At 47.8% G+C, this 20,640-nt stretch overlaps 1 pseudogene; it reads left to right on the top strand.

Annotated features, from left to right (window-relative positions):
- The first annotated feature begins 19,290 nt into the window (after positions 1–19,290).
- Positions 19,291–19,951, top strand: LOC120849905 (annotated as a pseudogene).
- The last annotated feature ends 689 nt before the right edge of the window (positions 19,952–20,640 follow it).

Here is a 20,640-nt window from a genome sequence, read left to right as displayed (position 1 = left end):
TTCGGTGCTACTAGGGAAGCTGTCCAGACATGGCACTCCTAAAAAACTATCCCAGCATAGCGTGCAAAGAATGCCACACCAGCGGTGCAAGTGTTGCTGGCACCACAAGGAACATGTCGAGATGATCATCCACCGGCTTCAGGGTGTCTGGCATCTGCATCCAAAAATAGTGTAAATCAAGACCCAGACACCCAATAATTATCACCCCACCTTGAGATTTTGGCTTTTAAACTAGATCAGGGGATTAAGGGATCGAAGCTAGGAAGGATTGGAGGGCAGGACGCCTTGACATGTCTCTGACTGGGGTGTTTACTGCCCTATATACCTCCCATGGACCAAAAGCCGTCCCAAAGTGGCAACAAAATATGTTACGGGAGCCAAAGTGTCATGCTGTCAGATGCCGGCAAAGTTACGACAGAGAAAACGAGCAGATGCAAGTGTGGCTGTTGTCGTGGCGTCCCCCCTTGTGACAATCAAGTGAGCACAAACTATTGTGCAGCTCTTGGCACAGCAAATTAGGCAGCTGCCATACGCACATGGACTCTTCTGGCACCGCCAAAATTCTTGACGTGGCAGATTTTTATAAAAAAAGTAAGCAAACGTAAAACAACGCATTGCAAGCGTCCCGGCTGGTGCCTTTGTTGCAATGATGTTCACATGCACGTAAGGGCAACTTCGGCAGGCTTGCAGTTACACGTGCTTCGTCGCGCGGGCGGAGACAACGGCTGTTTGACCGAAACCGAAACCATGCCACTCCGCGCTCCGTCGCCAACTGCATGGTTCCCAAAATAGTATGCAAAATGTAACTGTCCAGCATACGACAATAAACAGTCCAGCGACTTGTGCTTGCCAGGCCGGCAGGCGAGGTACAGGCTAAACACACAGAAAAAAAGAACCTGAGCGTATTGATGCAAGACACTGCGAATCAAGGTAAAAAAAGTTCTTGGAGCGCTTCGTGCAACGACTGAACTCGAGACAAACAAGCACGCTGTGCGGGTTCAGCGTGCAGACATTGCCTTCTTTGCTTTAGCTCACTTCTCTTCACCAACTTTCTTTTGCGGCAGATTTTTCACGTACCGGGGTCCCTCTCGAAAGAAAGCCCACCAGGAAAAACCTAAGTAATCAAAACTTCGCCAAGCAGTCATTGAGTTAGAGAGGGATTTTTATAGCAGCGTATGATTTAAACAAGAGCAGGAATGTCGATGCGTTTCAGTTTAGTAAGCGCCATATCTGCAGCGACGTGGGGACGGCAACACACGACGTCGCGCGAGCGCTTCAGCTCAAAAAGTAACTCCCGCCGCGCAAAAACGTGGTTTTGTCTCACAGCATGACGGCATGTTTGGCACCCGATACACTAACGTCTGAGAGTTCGCACACGCCCGTGTCTACCGCTAAAAAAAAAAAAAGACGCGAGACGAGATTCCTGAGACGACGAGTGCACGAAACGCGAGACGTCGGGAAAAATCATGCAAGACCAAATAGACGATTAATACAGGGTACTTTGTGTCCGGTGGCGTCTTGTGCGACCTAGCTTACGCATGCTCAATTACGGTTCTCAGTTTCGTTTCGTTTATGAAAGGCGACCAAAATTGCTTCTTTGGCGCAGGCTTGGCACGGATTAGCCATATTTCGGTTAAATGTAGCAGGATGTAGCAAAGTTAGCCCCTTGGTGCAGTTTGGCGCAATTGGCGCAGCAATCACATCCCTGCACTGTTTATAAGTGTGTCTCAGCCACGCCTGGACAGATGCCTCCGAGTCATCAATGTCCGCAAAGACATCCTCGCGTGGCTTTCTGAATACGGAGGGCATTATGCTCATTGACTGCATGTAACCGGCCACCACCATCAACATCGCCCCGTATGTGGCTACCCTCAGGTGATTGCGCGATTCACGAGAAGCTGCCAGGGAAAGGGGCAGCAGGTACGCTCTTGCAGCATGACAATGCCCATCCCTACATTCACCGTACTCCCTCAACCTAGCCCACAGTGACCATCAGCCATTCAGCACCATGAAAAAACCACCTATGAGGACCCTATTTCATGGACACTGGTGAACTCGAAGCGGCTGTCCAGGCGTGGGTGCGAAGCACTCCCAAAGAGTGGATCCGGAACGGAAAGGCTGCCACACTACTAGAACCAGTGCGTTCGTCTCCAGGGGGACTACGTTGAGGAGGTCGACGCACCTACCGACCCCTAAGTGGACAATATCTGCGGAAAAATAAATCGTAAATCAGTATGGTACGCCCCCCATATGGCTGCACTGCCTTGACAATTATAGTATGGGAAGGAGGAAATTTTTTATTTTTTTGAGTGCATGGCCTGCAGTGGCATAGCCAGAAATTTGTTTCAGGGGGGTGTTTTACATTGCTGGTGTGTGTGTGGGGGGGGGGGGGGAGAGGGGGGATACTTTGCATCGCTGGGCGAATGGAAGGTTTCTAGTTCGCATTGCCATTGCATTGTAAACGGTGCACGAACCAGAGCAATGAGCCTTCAATGACTGCCTTTTTGTGTAGTTTCTTGACCAAAAAGCTTGCAAACACCGTCTAAAGCCCCTTCTGACAATTTGGATACTGGAGTAAAGAATATGACTTTTGCCGATAGGGTTGGAATATAAGTCTCCTCTTGCCTTCTAGAGGAAAGGCGTAGTGGCATCCATGGACTCAACAGCCATCTGTGCCTATGTCATCGTTCTCAAGTTTTTGATTGTTTTGACCAGAGAACATTGCACTCGCTTGGGACACCCAAAAATTGAAAGGATGCATTATCGAAATGCCAAAAATAAAAAATGTTGAAAGAACAAACCGCCGAAATCTCTATTAGCCGAATCACCCGGTACCAGAGACCAAACAATTCCAAAATATTATGTTCAACACGAACCTACAGGGTTCTAGATTGAGAAAGTGGAAGAAACATTTGTTCTGCCAGAGGAATTCTTTGTTTGTTGAATATGATCTAATAGTTTGTGTGTATTTCCCAAAGAAAGCTAAGGATGTTGAGCTTGTCCCAGTTGCCCAAAGCGGCTGCCAGGCTCTCTTCCCGCATGCTTTGCTTCTTGTGTGGCAGATGGCGAGGTTCTAATCTGATTTCTGCCTCGATATCGTCTTCGAGCGCAGCTTGCACATTTTTCATGCTCCTAATTTTGCAGAAGACACTTCCATGATTCCAACACACTGGTGCAGCTAGCATCTGCCAATACCGTACCAAATATGGCGATCAGATATGTACGCATTCTCACCTTTCGGCGTTTTGCTGTTCGGCATTTTATTTTTCGACGTTTCAATGTTTGGCCTTTACATTTTGATTTTCGTCATTTTGATATAGGCCCCTGTTTTGATGGGCTTGAAGGTCACACGCAGAGACTAGACCAGGTAAAAGGACGAGGATGTCTGAGCTGAAGGTGCCAACTGTACTGTCGACGTTGACAGTGCACTTGAAGCAGTTGGTGTTCGTTTCTTCTCAAAAAGATTGCCCAGCATCAACTTAGCTGGCATAGCTAAGCTCATTTTTAAGATAGCAACAAGGTATTGATGCATGCAAGATAAAGTAGGTGTATGCAGTTTTCTGAACTCTTAGCTCTGAGAAACAAAGTGACTTGAGCATCCTTCCCCAACACGGTTGCGAATTACTGCGTCAATATCATAACTTCGTGCTTATTTATTTGTTGCTTCAAAAGTGTTGTTCTGTAGTATAGTGCTGGTCCAGTCCATGAAGCTAGCAGGAAAGAATCTGGAAACAGTAATTCTTCGTTTTTCCGAACTTGGGAAAATGCAAAAGCTACGGCATCAGCAAGCCAATCGGGGCGTGTAAGAACAATGCATGTGACAACGTAATGTCTTAGTGTACTCCTCCTGTGGAATTTTGGCACGTGCTTAGCTCCGTCGCTCAGACTGGCCCACAAGGGCAGTAGCTTTCACCCTTTGTTGAGTTATGCTAAGACAGAAAAGCAAGGAAACTGCATGAGACGAATACAATCTCGGGAGTGAGTTAATCTTCGCCTCTCGTTGACAAAGTAGGACTTTCAAGCCTTTGCGGCCACCTGCTCTCTGCGAGCTTGTAGAGGGGCTTCAGGCGCTAATTCGGCTCTGTTCAGAGACACCATTTGAGCAAGCTGCGAGCCAGACTTGGGTTTCTGACACGGACTGCGTTATCTTTGTCGTTTGCGCCAAAGCCAAACGTGTGGGATATCCACTGCTCTCTTGAGAGACAGAGAAAGAGAGAGAGAGGGAACCTTTATTAGTTACACCATAGTCCGGTGCTTGATTGGGGCCACCAGTGCTCACCCGGTACAGCATGTCCATGCTGTACCAGTAGGAGCAGTAGTGTATCAACGAGTTGAAGCTGGGGGGGGGGGGGTGAGCCAGCCTGCCTAGTCAGAGGGTCGAGAAGGGTGAAAAAGAGGGAGGTAAGGGAGCATTGGGCATGGGGACAACGCCAAAGCATATGTACATCCAAGGTGTCGCCTTCTATTGCTCTCGACGAGGCGAGGCCGTCTCGACAAGAGACGAGGCCATGTGACTGCCATATATTTCATAGTGCTATTGTTGCATAACATTGCATCTAAACAGAGCAAGAAAATGACATATCTAAACTGATAACCGCAAATGCAAGGAAAAATAGCTCTCCATGATCTGGCCTAACGGGAAGAAGTGTAACGCTCGAAGAGGGCGGTCTCATCAGAACAGTTCATTTAGAACATATAAGAATATGTGTAGTTTATAGTGGGACAGCAGTTGGAAGTGTCCGTGTTTCTGTATTGAACAAATGACTGGGTGGTAACTAGGCAGGCTGCTTCTCATTTAGTCTTTTGAAAGCCTCCCTGGAGCGCTATATTGCGCCTGGACAGTGGGGGTTATGATTAATTTCACTATCGGCAACACAAACAATTCATCGACCGCTTCCCAGGATGGTGCTAAACGTTCATCTAGCCTAACAACAAGTTATTACAAGTACGTATGTACGCTGTGAATCGGACAGTGAACGTAGTTGCCGAGGGCACGGTCCTCACCGAGACATGGTGAGTTTGCTCACGCGCAAAGCATGACATCGTACTCACTCGCTGGCACTTGCGCCCATCCCTTGCTGCCCGTAGTGCCGCATGTTGAGGTAGGCCAACCTCAACACCTCAGGGTTGAGGCACAGGGCCTCGAAGTCCGGGTGGCCCGTTACGCAGCCCTGCCGGCCCTGCTGCTTCCGTGCGACGGCCGGGTATTCGCGGCCGGCAGCAGACGCACTCGACGACGGTCTCTATCGGCGCGCAGGAACCACATAGACACCTTCGCAGAAAACACGCATCAATTACCCATTAAAGCGGGGTATAATGGAGCGCACCACGTACCAGTCCGTGTTCCCAAGCCGCCCGGTTCCATCGTCGGGTGCGTCTTCAAGCTCTTGCGGACTCGCTTCACCGCGGCGCGGCCGTTCGTCGTTGCCACAGTCGGTGCCCGCGGCGCTGCGTTCGTCGACGTCGCGCATCGGGGTCGAATCATAGGATATGGCACCCATGTCAGCTGTCCGTTCCAGGATTTCGAGCTCTAGAGACGTTAGGTCCGAAAGGTCCATAGCGCGACCGTGGGATGCGACGAACGACGAATGCTGAGCACAAAGTCCGGGCAACTTTGGTCCGGGCCCCTTGACGACGGTCCGCGCGTTGGAGAGATTCCTCCGCGGGTCGGCGGTCGGTGACGCGCAGTGACACTGGAATCCTTCGATTGCCATTGGCTGATGCGTAAAGAGATGCCCCTCCCGTTTTCCGGGGTCATCTCAGAAAGGGGGGCGTGCCGGGGACTTTGATAGCAATTTTAATAGGGAAATCCGCCGCGCATGACTGTAATTTTACGATTTTTAGGATCCTTAGGACCCATAGATTGAGTTACCGCCATATATAGACCATCGCAGAACGCTCCGGAGGGCCCCTTTAAAAGATAAATAAGCACACTTTTTGTTATCAACAATTTAAAATTTCCGGCACACAACTGCCAGGGTTTGCCCGGGCCAGCACGAAAAATGTTTTGTTTAAGCCCGAGCTCGGCCCCGGCCCGAGCCGAACCCGCGATCCAGGTTCGGCCTGGCCCGGGCCTGTCCAGCGCTCTAGTCGAAAGCAAGCTCCCAATGGCAAGGGAAAGCTTCTGAAGTCCCACATTGGGAATACTCGTAAGCGACCGTCTGTGGAAGCTTGATTGTTTGTAGAGGCACCTAACCTTTCACTGCGGTTCAACACAAGATGAAACGAAGTATAAACAGAATACACAGCCTGCCAGTGTCGCCAATGCAGGATACTGACTGCTATTTATGCTTACTGCTTCTTTCGTTTTCTGGTTATGTTGGTAGACTGTTGATCCTTGCAATGGCGCGTACAACGAATCGCGAAAAAAGTGCGGAGATCGGCGAGGCTGCAGTTCTTTTTTGCTGCCAACGACGTGCTAAAACAGTATTTACAAATAAAAACAGTATATATATCGGAAAAAAATAGGGTAGGCTGTACTCGGTACAGTGGCAACTGTTTTACATGAAACGACTTTGGTGCCCTAAGGTAGTGAATGAAATAAGAGGTTTGTCTATTCAATTTAAAGTGCCTCGGTGTGTGTGTCTCAGAGTGAAGACACCGAGTGTTGCAACGCTTGTCATCAGCATGTGAAAGAACAAACATTAAAAAAATGCAGGCTTTCGAAAAAAAAACAGTGAGTGCATTAAACAAAATGTTTGGCGGCAAACTTGCGGATATCATAACTCTACAAAGGCACGTTTGCATGATGGCAATCCAATTTAACCCATGTTCTCCGATCTCTACTGACGTAAGTCGTTCATAGAGGAGATATTTTGTTTGTTTCCTTATATTCGTTCCCATTTTTCGTTGACTCCGTTTTTGTTTCAGCTCGCGAGAGGGTATGCAAGCTCCGTCCCTCACGCCCGGAAGTGGATGGAATCGCCAAAGGCATATTGTTGATAGAAGGTGCGGTTAATCTGGTTTAGCAAACCTAAGGGGATCATGCTGCTTTATTTTGTTCTTGATTTCCATTTTAAAATGCCTTGCAGTCAAAAAAAGCGAGTACACAACGCATGAAAACAGCCCTTCCTGAACGTTAGACCGACAAAAAGTACAACACCTCTGTTGTTCCCGACTTGAGCCTAAGTCCAGAATTTCAGTTACTTTCATGCTCCATTTTCGTCTGTAGGCGAATGGAAAATTTTTGTGTAGTCTGCTTTTAGTTTTAGCATGGTCGACGAAGTTGAGCACAAAGCCATGATAACTCGACAAACTTCGGTAATGTTTGAGTAATCCACACGACTGGTTAGATGTAAGGGAAGACAAAAGAGACAAGGACGGTCATGCTGTCTTCCCTTGAATCTTACTTCTGTTACCAGCAAGCTCTTTATTTCAGCTATATACGACTGACTCGTAGGGAAACAATGTTATTCCTGTCAAAAGCACACAGTTGCTACTTCGGAGTCAATGAGGATAGTTGTGCAGTTAGTAAGCGGGACTTGGCACGGATTTGCAAACTTGTATACTCTGTTCACCTTTAAGCTGACAGTGAGGTGGAGGCTACTTGTGCAGCGGACCAATCACTCGCATGCCTTTTATTGCTTGACATTCCTCTCTGCACGCGCGTATGAACAGAGAGTGGTGATCACGTGACACAAGGCTGACGGTTGAGTGGTCCGCCGAACCTGTAGCTTCCACTTCACTGTTGCCTTAGGGATGACTGGAGTTTTTTTTTTTAATATAGTGTGTGTGTGGGGGGGAGTGAGTAAGTGAGTGAGTGAGAGAGAGATCGATAGAGAAAGAAAGAAGGCCACAGATTTCGAAGTGCAGCTATTGGCCAACCTTTCCACACGGTGCAGGTTTCAGTTTCCGTAACCACCCTCCCCTCCCCTCTCAAGAAAGAAAATTTTGGTTGTGCTAATGCATGCAGCAGAACCTTAAATTCAGGTCGAAGGTTGAGAAAGCTCACACGTGTAAACAAGACCTCCATCAGCTATGAACGTCTCATTTGAATCGTAGTTGAAGCCAACACTTCGCTTCGAGACATGATTTTTTGAGGGGGTATACTTCTGAAGGTGCTGTCTCTTTGAAAATGGCAGATGTCACTCTAAGGCTTGGTTTCTTATGTTCGTATCAGTCCCGACTACTCGTGTGTTCTGTTAACTGGCATTTTGTTTTGTTTTACAGTCAAACGAAGCTGGGGCAGTGCCCGCATGGAGCTCGAAGGCCTTGTACGGTCCATACGGCACCTTGAAGGATGAGGAGTATCCATCTCCACGTTGGTCACTGACAGGCATTCGCAGATAAGGAAGTACCTGAAGGAACAACATCCGGATATTAAGCATCTATTTGACTGCTGGCACGTTGCAAAAGGTTAATTATTATTTCCTCACAGTTCCTCCTTCTTATAAAAGTGTTAACCAAAAATTACTGCTATGGTGCAGTTATAATGCAATTAAATGCAAAGGGGCAAGCAAGCTGGACAAGAATTATGAAAATATTTTCGTCATTCTTGTCCAGCTCGCTTGCCCCTTTGCATTTAATTGCATTATAATCATAACCTTAAATTGCAAGCTTCACCCTTGTTGGTGGCAGCTGATAAAACCCGTTTGCTCTACTGACGTCTAACCCCTGGTTAGCTCAGTTGGTAGAGCGCTGCACCTGTAATGGAGAGGTCCCGGGTTCGATACCCGGACCAGGCGGATTTTTTCGGTCGCGCACCAGTCACCTAGTTGTGTTTGGAGATTTGTGTTTGTCCTTTGTCCCTCTTGTTCCCCTTCTCCTGGGATTCTTTTCGTCATGGTGCAGTTGCAGAAAAGAAAGTTTCGTACACCTCCGTATCTGATATCCAAGGGTAATATACAGAAATAGAGGCTAGAAGTGCACACTTTAATCCGTGTTAGGTGTACTGGCTCTATTCTTCTAAGAGCCCTGCAGTGATCTGGGCTTGACCCAATAAGACAAAATGAATGTTAACACACTTATGACATTAAGAGTAGCTGTTGCATCAAGGGTGGTTCCAAATTCCGTGATTATTGTCCATGGCCGCATTACATGGAGTGTAAACATGTTGAGTCTTTTGATATATGAAATCATTATTTAAACACTGTGTATAAAGATATGTGGGATGTATCCCAATCCCAGAGTCTAAAGGTACGTTGACGTACCCGGAACCCGAGGTCTAGAGATACGCCGGATGTATCCAGATCCCAAAGTCTAGAGGTACGTCGGACCTAGTCGGTGAATGGCCACCGGTTGTTGAGAACGTGTGGAAAATGTTATGAAAGCGCAGTGCCGCATGAAAAAGGCAGAACTCGTAGGAAGATAGTTTCGCCGGTCTTGCGGCATAATCAAAAATTCCTTGGCACGCCGAATTGCTGCGTCTCTGTGTTTTCCCACGCTTGGATACTGATCAAGAATCGGCGCCGCAGCAAAGTTTTGAAGGTGTGTCAAGTGTAGATGATTTTGCATCATATGTCGGCCGTGGAGTTTTGGATCGTCCAGCTGTTCCGGCGATTTGTTATGAATAAAGGAGGGAAAACAATCTGTACGGTCGCTCTTATGCACTTTTAAGCATGGCTATGTTCCAAATCTACTCCAATGGATCACATGGCAGCACAAATAAAGCAACGCTGTGGAGGTTTATGAAGGCAAAAGTACAAGACGGCGAGATTGAAAATATTTGAGATGCGGCCCATATGGTTGTGTGCAATCGACTGAGCAATCACAATTAGGCGAGCTGCGCTCGAACTTGATGTGATGTGCAATTGTTGAGAACGAGGGTCAGTGATGAGCAACTGTGTGCGCGGTATTCTGTAAACTGTCTGACGACTTCAAAAAGACATACCTTCCCCCCTCTTCCGGCACCACTGGACGCTGGATCAAGCTCGTTTCTGGACTGCAAGAGCCGCAAGTTACAAATACAGTCGTCGGAGGAAAGTAAAACGCTGCTCCAGAGGCACATACGGTTTCATGCACATTGCACTCGCAAAACACATCCACACGGCATCCAATCTTGATCGGTGTACAAGCATGCGAAGGCACAGAAACGCAGCACTTTTGTGTGCCAAGGAAGCTTTGATGACGCCACGAGACAGGCGAAACTTGTTTTCGACAAGTTGTCCCTTTTTCCTGGGGCACTGCGCCTTCGTAAAAATTTCCACGTGTTCTCAACGGAAAGTCTCAACACTTACACAGGTCTTAAAAAAATTCTCCGGCGAATGACGATTACCGAATAGAAAACATGTCTTCAGCATGCTAGCAATGCAATGCTAGCGTGCAATGCAATGCGTGCTTCTGCAATGCTAGAAAAACCGAAATTTGCCTGAGCAAGATGGCTGTTTGGTGATTTCACTCGCGCTGCAGTGACCAAGCGGCAACGTTACTAAAACATTCAGTTGGGAAACTCGCCGTCGAAACCTGGGCCGCTGGCGTTCACCGAGACCGCGCTAAATATGACAGCAGCGCCACTCTTTATCATTTGTCTGTACTGTGGTCACCTTGAGCTTTTAGAAAGCATGTTTTTTCCGTAAAAACAAAGAAAAAAAGACGGGGGTGGCACCCCTGTAACCTCTTCCACTGTATCTGTTTTTGAAGCCAAAATAGAAGTCACGTGCAGTTCCTCGAGTGGCCGCTGCGTGAGAAATGTGGGCGTTGTGTTCGCCATTTGTTAGGTTCTCGAGGACAGATTGAGGCCACTTCTTCAGGGCAGTCTCTATGGCAGTTTCCCAACCGAGTGTTTAGTAACGTTGCCAAGCGGGGAAGCGCGATCCAGCAATTGTCATAGAGATCAGTGAATACACCCGTGGGAAATTATTATTCTATATTCTCTCTTTATACGGCGTTTCGTCGTCTCTTTTAAACTTATTCCGTAGTTATCTGTCGGATAGAAAGAGTAGAATAAGAATCTTGAATAGTTTCTCAGATGTATTTACTCCAACTTCGGGAGTCCCTCAGGGATCGAATTTGGGGCCGCTACTTTTTCTTATATTCATCAGTGATATAGAATTGTGCATACAAAATGCGAAACTGCTCTTATTTGCGGACGATATTAAGCTTTATCTTAGTATCCATTCGGAAGATGATTGTGCTCTTTTGCAAGATGATGTATCCCGTATCTCAAACTGGTGCTCATGCAACTTTTTGCTGGTCAATCCAGATAAAACTAAAGTGCTATCTATGTGCAGAAAACGCGAAAGAATTTTACATCAATATTTTATCGGCAATTCCACTATTGAACGTGTGGAACAAGTTCGTGACCTTGGTGTTTATTTCGATAGTAATCTTACCTTTTCATATCATGTTACACAAATTGTTGCTTCTGCCTTTAGAACAATGGGGATGATATCACGTTTGACGCATGATTTTTCAAATATAATGTGCGTAGTTCGATTGTTTTGTTCCCTTGTACGAGTTAAACTTGAGTTTTGTAGTTCAGTGTGGAATTCGCTAACAATGACCGACGCTGCACGGATAGAAAGAGTTCAGAAGCGATTTATACGCCTTGTTTACGATAGATATTTTGATATAAAATGTTATTTTGATTATGAATACCTTCTTAAAGAACTTTCACTCCAGAACCTTTCAAAAAGAAGGATTGCTCGTGACATTATATTTTTATACAAAGTGGTTCACGGCCAAATTGATAGCAATCTTGTGTCGTCTTTGAACTTTCATGTACCGGCCCGAGTCGTTAGAAACTCAAGCGTGTTTTATAGATCTATCCAAACGAGACCGTCTCCTTTGGCTAGAATGCAAATTTGTTTAAATGAATTTCCGACTCATGTAGACATATTTTTAAATTTTGCTGCGTTCAAACGACTACTTTATATGCATATTTTTGGTTTATGATTGTGAAATGTTTTAATTTCGAGAGCATATGTCGGGGGGGGGGGGGGGGGGGGCTTGAGATTGTGTATTGTTTTAGGTGTTCTTTTTTTTCTTTTTAAACTTCTTATGTGCCACCACACTGTAACCAATAGGTTGTTCTGGGGCATTATACAAATAAAGGATTATTATTATATGTAGCAGACCTATAATAGGGTAGTCTAGTCTGGTATTTATGGCTTGCACGTGACATCAAAGCAGTCCTGCTTGCTGGTGGTAGAATGCACTGCAAGCTGTGACTCGTTTCTAGTTTGTAGAATCAGTATAGCACTAGTTCTGCATTTCCAGGGTCATTAATGGGGAAAAACCGAAAGCTGCTTGGCAGTGCTCGCTCCTTGTCGGTTTTTTACACCATCAGAGGCATGTAAGGAACGTTGCATCATACAAGTGCAAAAATCAGTTGGCAGGAGCCGTGACCCGACGATCCTTTTTCACACATTGCAAGCTTTGCACGTATGAACGAAACGAAATTTCGACCGCCAGTGAAGGGAACGGCCGGAAACAGCACGCGATGGTTCATGTTTCGTCAGTTTCGTAATATCATTTCTTTCGAAACTATGGTGCCTGGAGAGCGTCTTCGACTGGTGTGTTTAGGGTCCTATGCTGCCCATACATCAAAAATGGTCCCAAAGTGTTAACAAATAATGTAACAAAAGCCGAAGTGGCATGCTGTAAAGACCCTGTATCTGGGAAAAGTGGTGCATTCCCTTCCCTCCTCCTCTAAAAAAACCCTTCTTACCCCACCTCCAACTTCCGGTTTACGACAAAGCGCCCTCGGGAAGTTCCCAAGCGTCTCGACGTCTTGGTCAGCTGGAGCGGCGTGATGCCGGTCGTGTGGACGTTTCTCGTTTTATAAGTGTGGCAATGACCTCATTTAGAGCCCCATTCGCATCCGACCGCCCTAATGTCGCTCTAGATCTGTTCGTCCAACCGTGGATCTCAAAAATGCTTTGGATAATCGTCCCGATCATCCTTACCGAGTTGCATTATTGGTCAGTGTCTCGTGTACACCTGTCTGCCCCTTCGGCTTCACAGGAATCACAAATTGCTTTTATTCATCACATAAAACTGCCAAATTGCAATTATATTCTCCACGATTTCAGACGAGTCACTACTTATTTTTAATCTGTGGAGAGAAAGCATACTCGTGCTTGTCGCACTTGATTCGCTCGCACTTATGTTGAATCGGCGTATAGATACTTCCACATGCTCGCGTCTGCAGCCACGAGAGCTTTGCAAGCTTATGAACTTCGTGCAAAACAAAGCATGGTACGTGAGCATGTAAGACACACTCAACGAGTGAGCATAATCCGCATGCACCCATAAGTGGGAGCGATGCCAATGCTACAAGCACGAGCAGGAGCACGCCCCAAACCTCTGCACGCACCCATAAGTGCGAGCGACGCCGATGCTACGAGCAGGAGCGGACCGTTTTGAACGACGCTTCTTCCACGGCACGGGCATCCATGCATGCCAACTCGGCAGTGTTGTGATCGCTATTACATCGCTCGCACTTACGGTGGAATGGAGTGCATAACTTGCTATAAACCGCTGTTTCTGCACTCTGGTGAGCTTTATAAGAGCACTTACATCGCATAATTTTGCGGCTCCTGTGTGGTTGGAATCTTTTCGATCGATTCGGTGAAGCAAGATCTTCCTCCGAGGTTCATTTTCTGTTCCACAGGGAACACTGAAAGACTCTCCAGCCAACTTTTCCACAGGCGCAACAGCCTGTTAGCTGCGGCGAAGCAACAGGTTGGGAAAGTAATGGCGACCGGAAGTCCAAAACTGAAAGCAGGGCGTCAGGTCACAACTGGCCAATAGTGTGCGCGGTGGCTTGTTCAAAGAATGGCGCTACTTTCCCCAGGATAGAGGGGCTTTATCATGCGGTTGCATGTCGCGATCCTGGCAGTTGTTCATAGTAATGCTAACGAAAAGCTGCGAGTAGCACAAGCGAACGCCAGTGTTGCTGTCGTCGCGGCATCCCAGCTTCTGACTGCTGTAGCTTCCGTGGACTTCCACAGCGGAGAGCGACTTGCAGCAGAACAGGTGTCTGCCACATACACCACAGCTGATGGGACGCCGCCAGGATCGCGACCGGCGACAGCAGGACACTTTTATGATGTAACCAGGCGGAAATGGAGGGACCACTTTTTCTGGAAGCGGTAAACACCCCAGTCGCAGATGCGCTCCAGGCACCATACTCAAAACTTGTGAAACGAAACTTCGACTGCCAGAGAAGGAAACGGCCAGAAACGGCACACAATTTATGCCTTGTAAGTATTGTACTCTCTTCTGAGCATTACCCTCAATACTCGACAGCTGAGCCGGTCGAGTCCGTTGAGCTCAGGGTCGGCGATGCATATGGCATACTACTTGGTGCCCCGAACACCTTGAATGTGAATCGCAGCTACGCCCGAAGACTCCGGGTCCCAGGTACATCCTACGTATCTTCAGACTCTGGGATCCGGTTATGTGCGACGTATCTTTAGATTCTGGGATCCGGATGCGTCCGATGCATCTTTAGGCTTTGGGTTCCAAATACGTCCGACATACCTTTAGACAGCGTTACTTAAAAGTAGTATGCTTATAACTGCCTAGAAAAGTAAGACGGAATTCATAATTTTATATACACTATGAATTTCTTCAATTTTCAGGGATCAAGAAAAAGCTGATGGCTGCGAGCCACCGCAAAGGTTTTGAGAGAATTGGCTTGTGGACAAAAAGTATCACCAAACATCTGTACCACTGTGCAGCCACTAGTGGAGGAGATGGAGAATTGATGCAGGCAGAGTGGTTGTCAATGCTGAATCACATCGGTGACGTACACACTGGCCACAGTGAGGTCTTCCCAGCCTGCGAGCATGGCGCCATTGAGCGTAGAAAATGGATTACACAAGGCAGGTGATTTCGGCATAATCAGAAGTGCAGATTTTCTGTCCTGCATAGCACTACTGGCCTTAGTATACTGATATTACTGTTTTAAGACATGGTTCATGCATATGCGGTGCTTTTAATGGACTTTCGAATGTGAATTATGAACTTGTGCCAGGAAATTGGTCTGATACATACAGGTTCCAAAGGTCCAGACTTTGAGAAGGTTATTCCTGACACTTTTTCTTCGACTTTCCCTCATCCATTACCATAGTCTCCGGTTTTCCCACATGATGTCCAGAATTTCTTTGCTCAGAAGCGATTTCACTCTTGGAGAAGGCTTCAATAAAATTGAAGCTGTTTCTAAGACATACACGGTCTAGAAGCATGTTGGTTTTAACGTCAAAGATGTAAGAAAGAATAAACATTTAGGATGGAGACCCATCCTAAATCAAGGTATCACCCGATTCCTTTCACCCCATTGTCACACACGCTCGATCTTACACTGAGTGCAGCCCTTGTTTTTATGATACACAAATTTTGGGGGGCATAATGGCAGATATGGCCGGTAAATCATAGAGGTGATTGCCATCCACAGCGTAAAAAACAATGTTTCTACCCCCTCATTGCTCATGATGAAGACTGAAGTCGAATTTCTGAAACCAGAGATGACACTGTCAACTTGACTATGTTTTTATCTTATTGTCTCTTTCCTTCCTTCTGTCTTTTGATCTTCCCTTCCCTCGGTTTTTTTGCACCTTTAATCTGCTGCTCGCTCGTGGAATTTCATATTTGTTTGTTGCTACCTGAAAGAAGTGGTTGCTCAGTCCCTGTCCTCAATGTTTATTCTTTCTCACATCTTCAATCGGTTTAAAAGAAAGCTTGTGTGTGTCCGATAGGAGTGACGCTTTTAACTCTGTTCAATAGAAATTCTGATATGCAAATGAAACTAGACAGTAAAACAGGAAAGAGGTAGTGCGTATTTGGCAATGCGGAAGCTATGCTTATGAATCAGCTGGGGTGAAAAATGTGGGTATGCTATTATTCCTTAGATTTTATGTGAATGTAAGAGTTAAGTTATGTAAAGCTGTAAGTACTAATTCTTATAAAAGTTAAACAAGGCCGGTTATCTTTAGTTATTGGATTCTAAAAGCAGGAACAAATAACTATATTTTGCCACTGATACATCTGGAGTGGTGGAGCTTGAGGCATTTTACAATAAACCCCCGTTAACTTGAGCACGGATATCTCGAAAGATCGGTTAAGTTGAAACTTTTGTGCGTTGCGAAATGAATCCCCATTGGCACCATGTATTTTGACATCGCTTATCTCGAAAAGTTTCCGGGACGGGCATCGGATATCTCAAAACATCGCCTGCAAAAATTTAAAACAAAATTCCTGAAAGGACGCTGAGGCCGAAGGAGAAAGTTTATCTCCATCACGGACGAAGCGACCGCGACCTAGAAATAACGCTAACAAAGAGAGAGAGAGAGAGAGAGGGTCTTCGGAGAAGATCCCCTCTCTCTCTCTCTCTCTCTCTCTCTCTCTCTCTCAGGTTCTAAAAAGGTTCTACATGCCCTGCAGGCATGTAGAACCTTTTTAGGAATGTGGCTGAAGGTCAGCTAGATTGCCAATGCCACATTGAGATTTGTAACGAAATGAGGGTAACATAAGGATGCACAAAATGCCTTAGGAAGCCACAAAATGCATATATTCAACCCAGAAACGTCTTCTAAACTGCAGTTGTCAGACGTGTTTTTCAGGTTCAACAAAAAGAATATTATTTGTGTTTTTTTTTAATATGGTACAGTAAACTATGGATCATGAGCTCCTATCACAATAAGTGCCCTCCTGCTACTTATGAATGAAAGAAAAACATGGAAAAGGTACATCAGGTACCCAGCACAGACCTCGGAGTCCACCTATACTCCGTCTCACTAAAACCGTGCAGTACAGCCAACGCTACAAGGGCGAGAGCATATATAAACCTGTTCAAGAGGAGGGAAAAAAGAAGCGGGAAAGAGACTGGGAATCCAAGCCTCTCTCTCGTGTTCCTCATTTCAGTTTTCTTAAAAAAACAAGTTGGGATACGCTCTCGACCCTGGAGGTTTGGCTGTACTGCACGGTTTTAGTGACAGGGAGTATAGCAAACCAAGACACTCCTCTGCATCGATTCGACTTCCGGCTTTTGAAGTAAAAGGACAAATCAGAATGAGCTTTCTCAACGCGGCATCAACGGTTACTCATAGCCGCGATTTTCTGCTGAGCCGAGTAACGGAAGATAGAAGATAGTGTTGCCCCCGCTGCCAACAGGCATTCACGCCCTGCTGTGTTTCTTCACGGTGGTATCGAAGCGCGGCCCTACCGCAATGAAGAGTTCAAGGTTAGCCTCGCAAAAACAGGGGTCCTAGACAACATTGCCACATGTGGCTCATTTCAAATGAACCACATGTGGATGGTGACCCTCAGGTCTCCATCCGCCGAGCAGAAGCTGGTGGCCGCAAGAACCATCGAGGCTAAAGGAGGACGGTGCCTCGTCATTGATCCCAAGAAAAACAAGGTGAGGGTCAAACTTCACTGGATTCCCTTCCACCTCCCAGACGACAATGTCAGGAGAGACCTGGTGCGTTAGTGGCTTCGAAGGGGTCCAGTCTACCACTAGAATTTCGAGGCTAACTTTGAAGGAGGGAGCCACCGTAGAGCAGCTGCCGCACCAACTCAGGATGCCTGGCTGCACGGCACTTGTCCTGGCTCCTGGTGGGGCTACGCTCTGCCTCAGGTGCCGAAGAACTGGCCACATCAGGAGAGAGTGCAATGTGCTCCGCTGCGACAGCTGTCAGTGCTTTGGGCACACAAAAGAGGACCGTAGAAGGATGTACGCCGACGTCGCTAACGTAGGGACGGCGGACGAGACCTCAGAGCTCGTCATGAACCAGGAAGAAGCCGAAGAAGCTGCAGCTGCCCCTTCCAAGACCCCGTGCGCGTCAGAGCCTGCCCCAGAAAGAGCGGGTGTCACTGAACCCCTTGCAGAGCGAACCGGGCCCGAACGTCAGAGGTGGGTAAGAAGCCCAGAAGGACAATGAGCAAGATATGGAGGCCATGAGTGGCACTCAGCTGCTACTCCAATAAATAAGGACCCCGACCATAACACTACTATGTTACAACTTCTTCACGAACCCTACCATCAAGACAAGCCCCTAGATATCGGGGGAAGAACCCTGTAACTAAGAGGGGCTGGGCAGCCGTTGGTGTCCTAAGACATATACCGCAAGTCCAACTGAATACAACAGCCCTCTGCTCAACTGACAGAGAAATTGTCGCGAGGAGAATCAGGCATGGACGAACCAAAATCACCGTTGTCTATCTCAGACCAGGAACCAAAGTGGTAGACGGGGACATGATGCACTGGATCAAAGGGCTGATCAAACTAGCCGAAGAGGCTCCTATCATTGTAGCAGATATCCATTCACCACACAGTTATTGGGGATATACGACCAACACGAGGAGGGGCAAAAATATTCTTGCAGCCATGAAGACCATGGGCCTCGAGTTGCTCAACGCGCCCGCCGTCGGGCAGTGTTGGGAAGTACTTGACGTACATTGTACCTAAAGTACTATTTCAAGTAGGTTTTGGAAACTTGTACTTCAAGAATATCCTCTGAGTATGTGCTTGCTTTTTACTAAAATTTTTTTGTGGTACTTTCCAAGGAAAGTACAATTCCCAAAAAAATTCAAAAAAATTCCATATGGGTGAAGGAACTGGCTGTGGCCATGTTTGGAGATAGAGTTCTGCTCGAGAGTTGCGTGAATGGTAAGTGCACATCTTCCTTCCCAAACGTTCCTACTGCCTTGGTGATTTGCCGTGACTCAAGTGTCCTGCAACCAATATTACCTAATTTACACTTGAAATAAGTAATGCTTTATTACGTAGCGTTTTGAAACTAAATGGTTGACTTTGTTTAAGGGAAATGCAGCTTATAAAGAGCATGACAGTTATATAGCTGTATTGTTCCCTCTTTCCAGGGAAACACTCCTGCAAGTTTCCAGACCATCCCACAAGGCCAGTTCTCTGCCCCCACAGAATAGGAGTACTGAAAGGTGAGGGTCATACTGTCCATGCTCAACATAGCACCTGCTCTTGTAGTCTATTTGCTGTTTGGTTCTTGGCGTTTTTCGTGGGACTTGAGTTTGTTTATAGCTTTTATGGGCTCAGCATGTACAAGGAAGTAACGAAAGGCTTTGTGCGTTCACCCAGCAGTCTAGCTGACAGAAGAGTCGTGTTTTTGGCAGTGCAGAAGGAGCACGTCTCCTGTCCACCAAGGGTTCCAGGCATCGAGACCCCAGTAGAAGCCGTGCGCAAGCAACTGATGCCTCCTAAGAGGAACTCACCGACTAAGAAGCAGCCAAATACCCGCTTTCAAGTATTGCACCCTGGTGGTGCACACCCAAGCAGAGATGGAAGCCCTCTCAATGCAGATACGCCGGCTAGCACTTCTGGTGCGCGACAGTCCATCCCTGGCCTCCCCCCCCCCCTCGCCTTCTGGCGGCATGGCCCCCCCGTCCGGCTCAACCCTCCCGACGGCTGAACTTGTTTCAGCCCTTACCACTGCTCTCCGAGCGGCCTTTCCGGAGGCGCTAACCCCGACGTTCTCGCTTCACCCAGGTGGCGCAGCATTTCCCCAGCGCCACGTCCGACGACGAGGAGCCGCGGCTCACCAACTTCCCGACCAGCCAGGACTTTCCTAAAAGGTACCAGGCCCGTTTCCCCGACCCGGATTAAGAGGACTCGGACTCCGAACCTGACACCACCCCCGACAGACGCCGGGATGACTATCCCAGGCACATCCGACATCGTTGCAAGCCCACAGGCTCCAGAGGACAGCGACTCTTTAGAACCACTGACCCACCCACCCGCCGAGACTTCCGAAATGCCCTGCTCTTCGTTGACCGGGCAAGTCGATCTTCACGCTTCTTTGGCACCAGAGACGTTGTCGAAGTGCAACTGCTTGAGAACTTCCCGCGAGTGTGGGATAGCGACCCACCACTCCGTCCATCAGCCAAACTGTGCATCTTTGACCACGTCTGCCTTTTGTATCACATCGTCTTGACAGGATGGCAGACCGCCCTCCAGGGGTACGCGGACCCCAGTGCTTCGTTCCTGTTGGGAGCCCCGCTCGCCCCCCCCCCCCCCCCCCCCCGTCGCAACTGACCGTCCCAGCCGATCTTCCGGTCGAGGAAGAGGAGCCACCCTGGCTACCAGAGGCGGAAGAGGCCGTCCTTCCCCAAAAACCCGAAGGACACCGAGCCCCAGGAGTAGGCTCTTCGCTTCACCTGCGCGTACGGTGCCCCCTCCTCCCCAAGAACTGCTTGACAGACTTCCCCTGTGGGACTCACGTGACTATGCTCCGTTGCCTTCATCTACGACTCCACTGCCATCAACCACGCCGGTGAGTCTCCCTTTTGAGGCCGCTACGCCACCCAACCTTATCCTTGCGGACCGTGTCATATCTTGCTTAGACATCGTCCTAAAGGACCCCCAGCCAGTTCTTGTCTCGGTAGAAAACCAACAAATCCTTGCGGTGGTCCAAGGCGTAGTCCCACCTCCTGATATTTTATTACAAGCTTTACGCTCGGCTAACATTTTGCCTACACCTCCGTCGGTCTCCGAGTCTCTTCCTAGTTCCACAGAATCCTCCAGTGAGTAAGAAGATGACTCATGGGCGCTCGCCGCCGACCGCATTTTAAGGATGATTGAAACCCACCCGGCAGCTGATGAGCCTGACTCTAAGGACGAAGATGCCGCGGACGACGGCGATTCCCGCGCACCAGTTTTCGTAGCCCCCCTTCAGTGGCAACCTGTCCGACCGAGTGCCCCCCCCCCCCCCCCCCATGTGGACT

This window comes from Ixodes scapularis, unplaced genomic scaffold, assembly GCF_016920785.2.
Source record: "Ixodes scapularis isolate PalLabHiFi unplaced genomic scaffold, ASM1692078v2 PGA_scaffold1__304_contigs__length_218370807, whole genome shotgun sequence".
Classification (NCBI taxonomy): domain Eukaryota; kingdom Metazoa; phylum Arthropoda; class Arachnida; order Ixodida; family Ixodidae; genus Ixodes; species Ixodes scapularis.
This window is presented reverse-complemented; position numbering and strand designations above follow the sequence as displayed.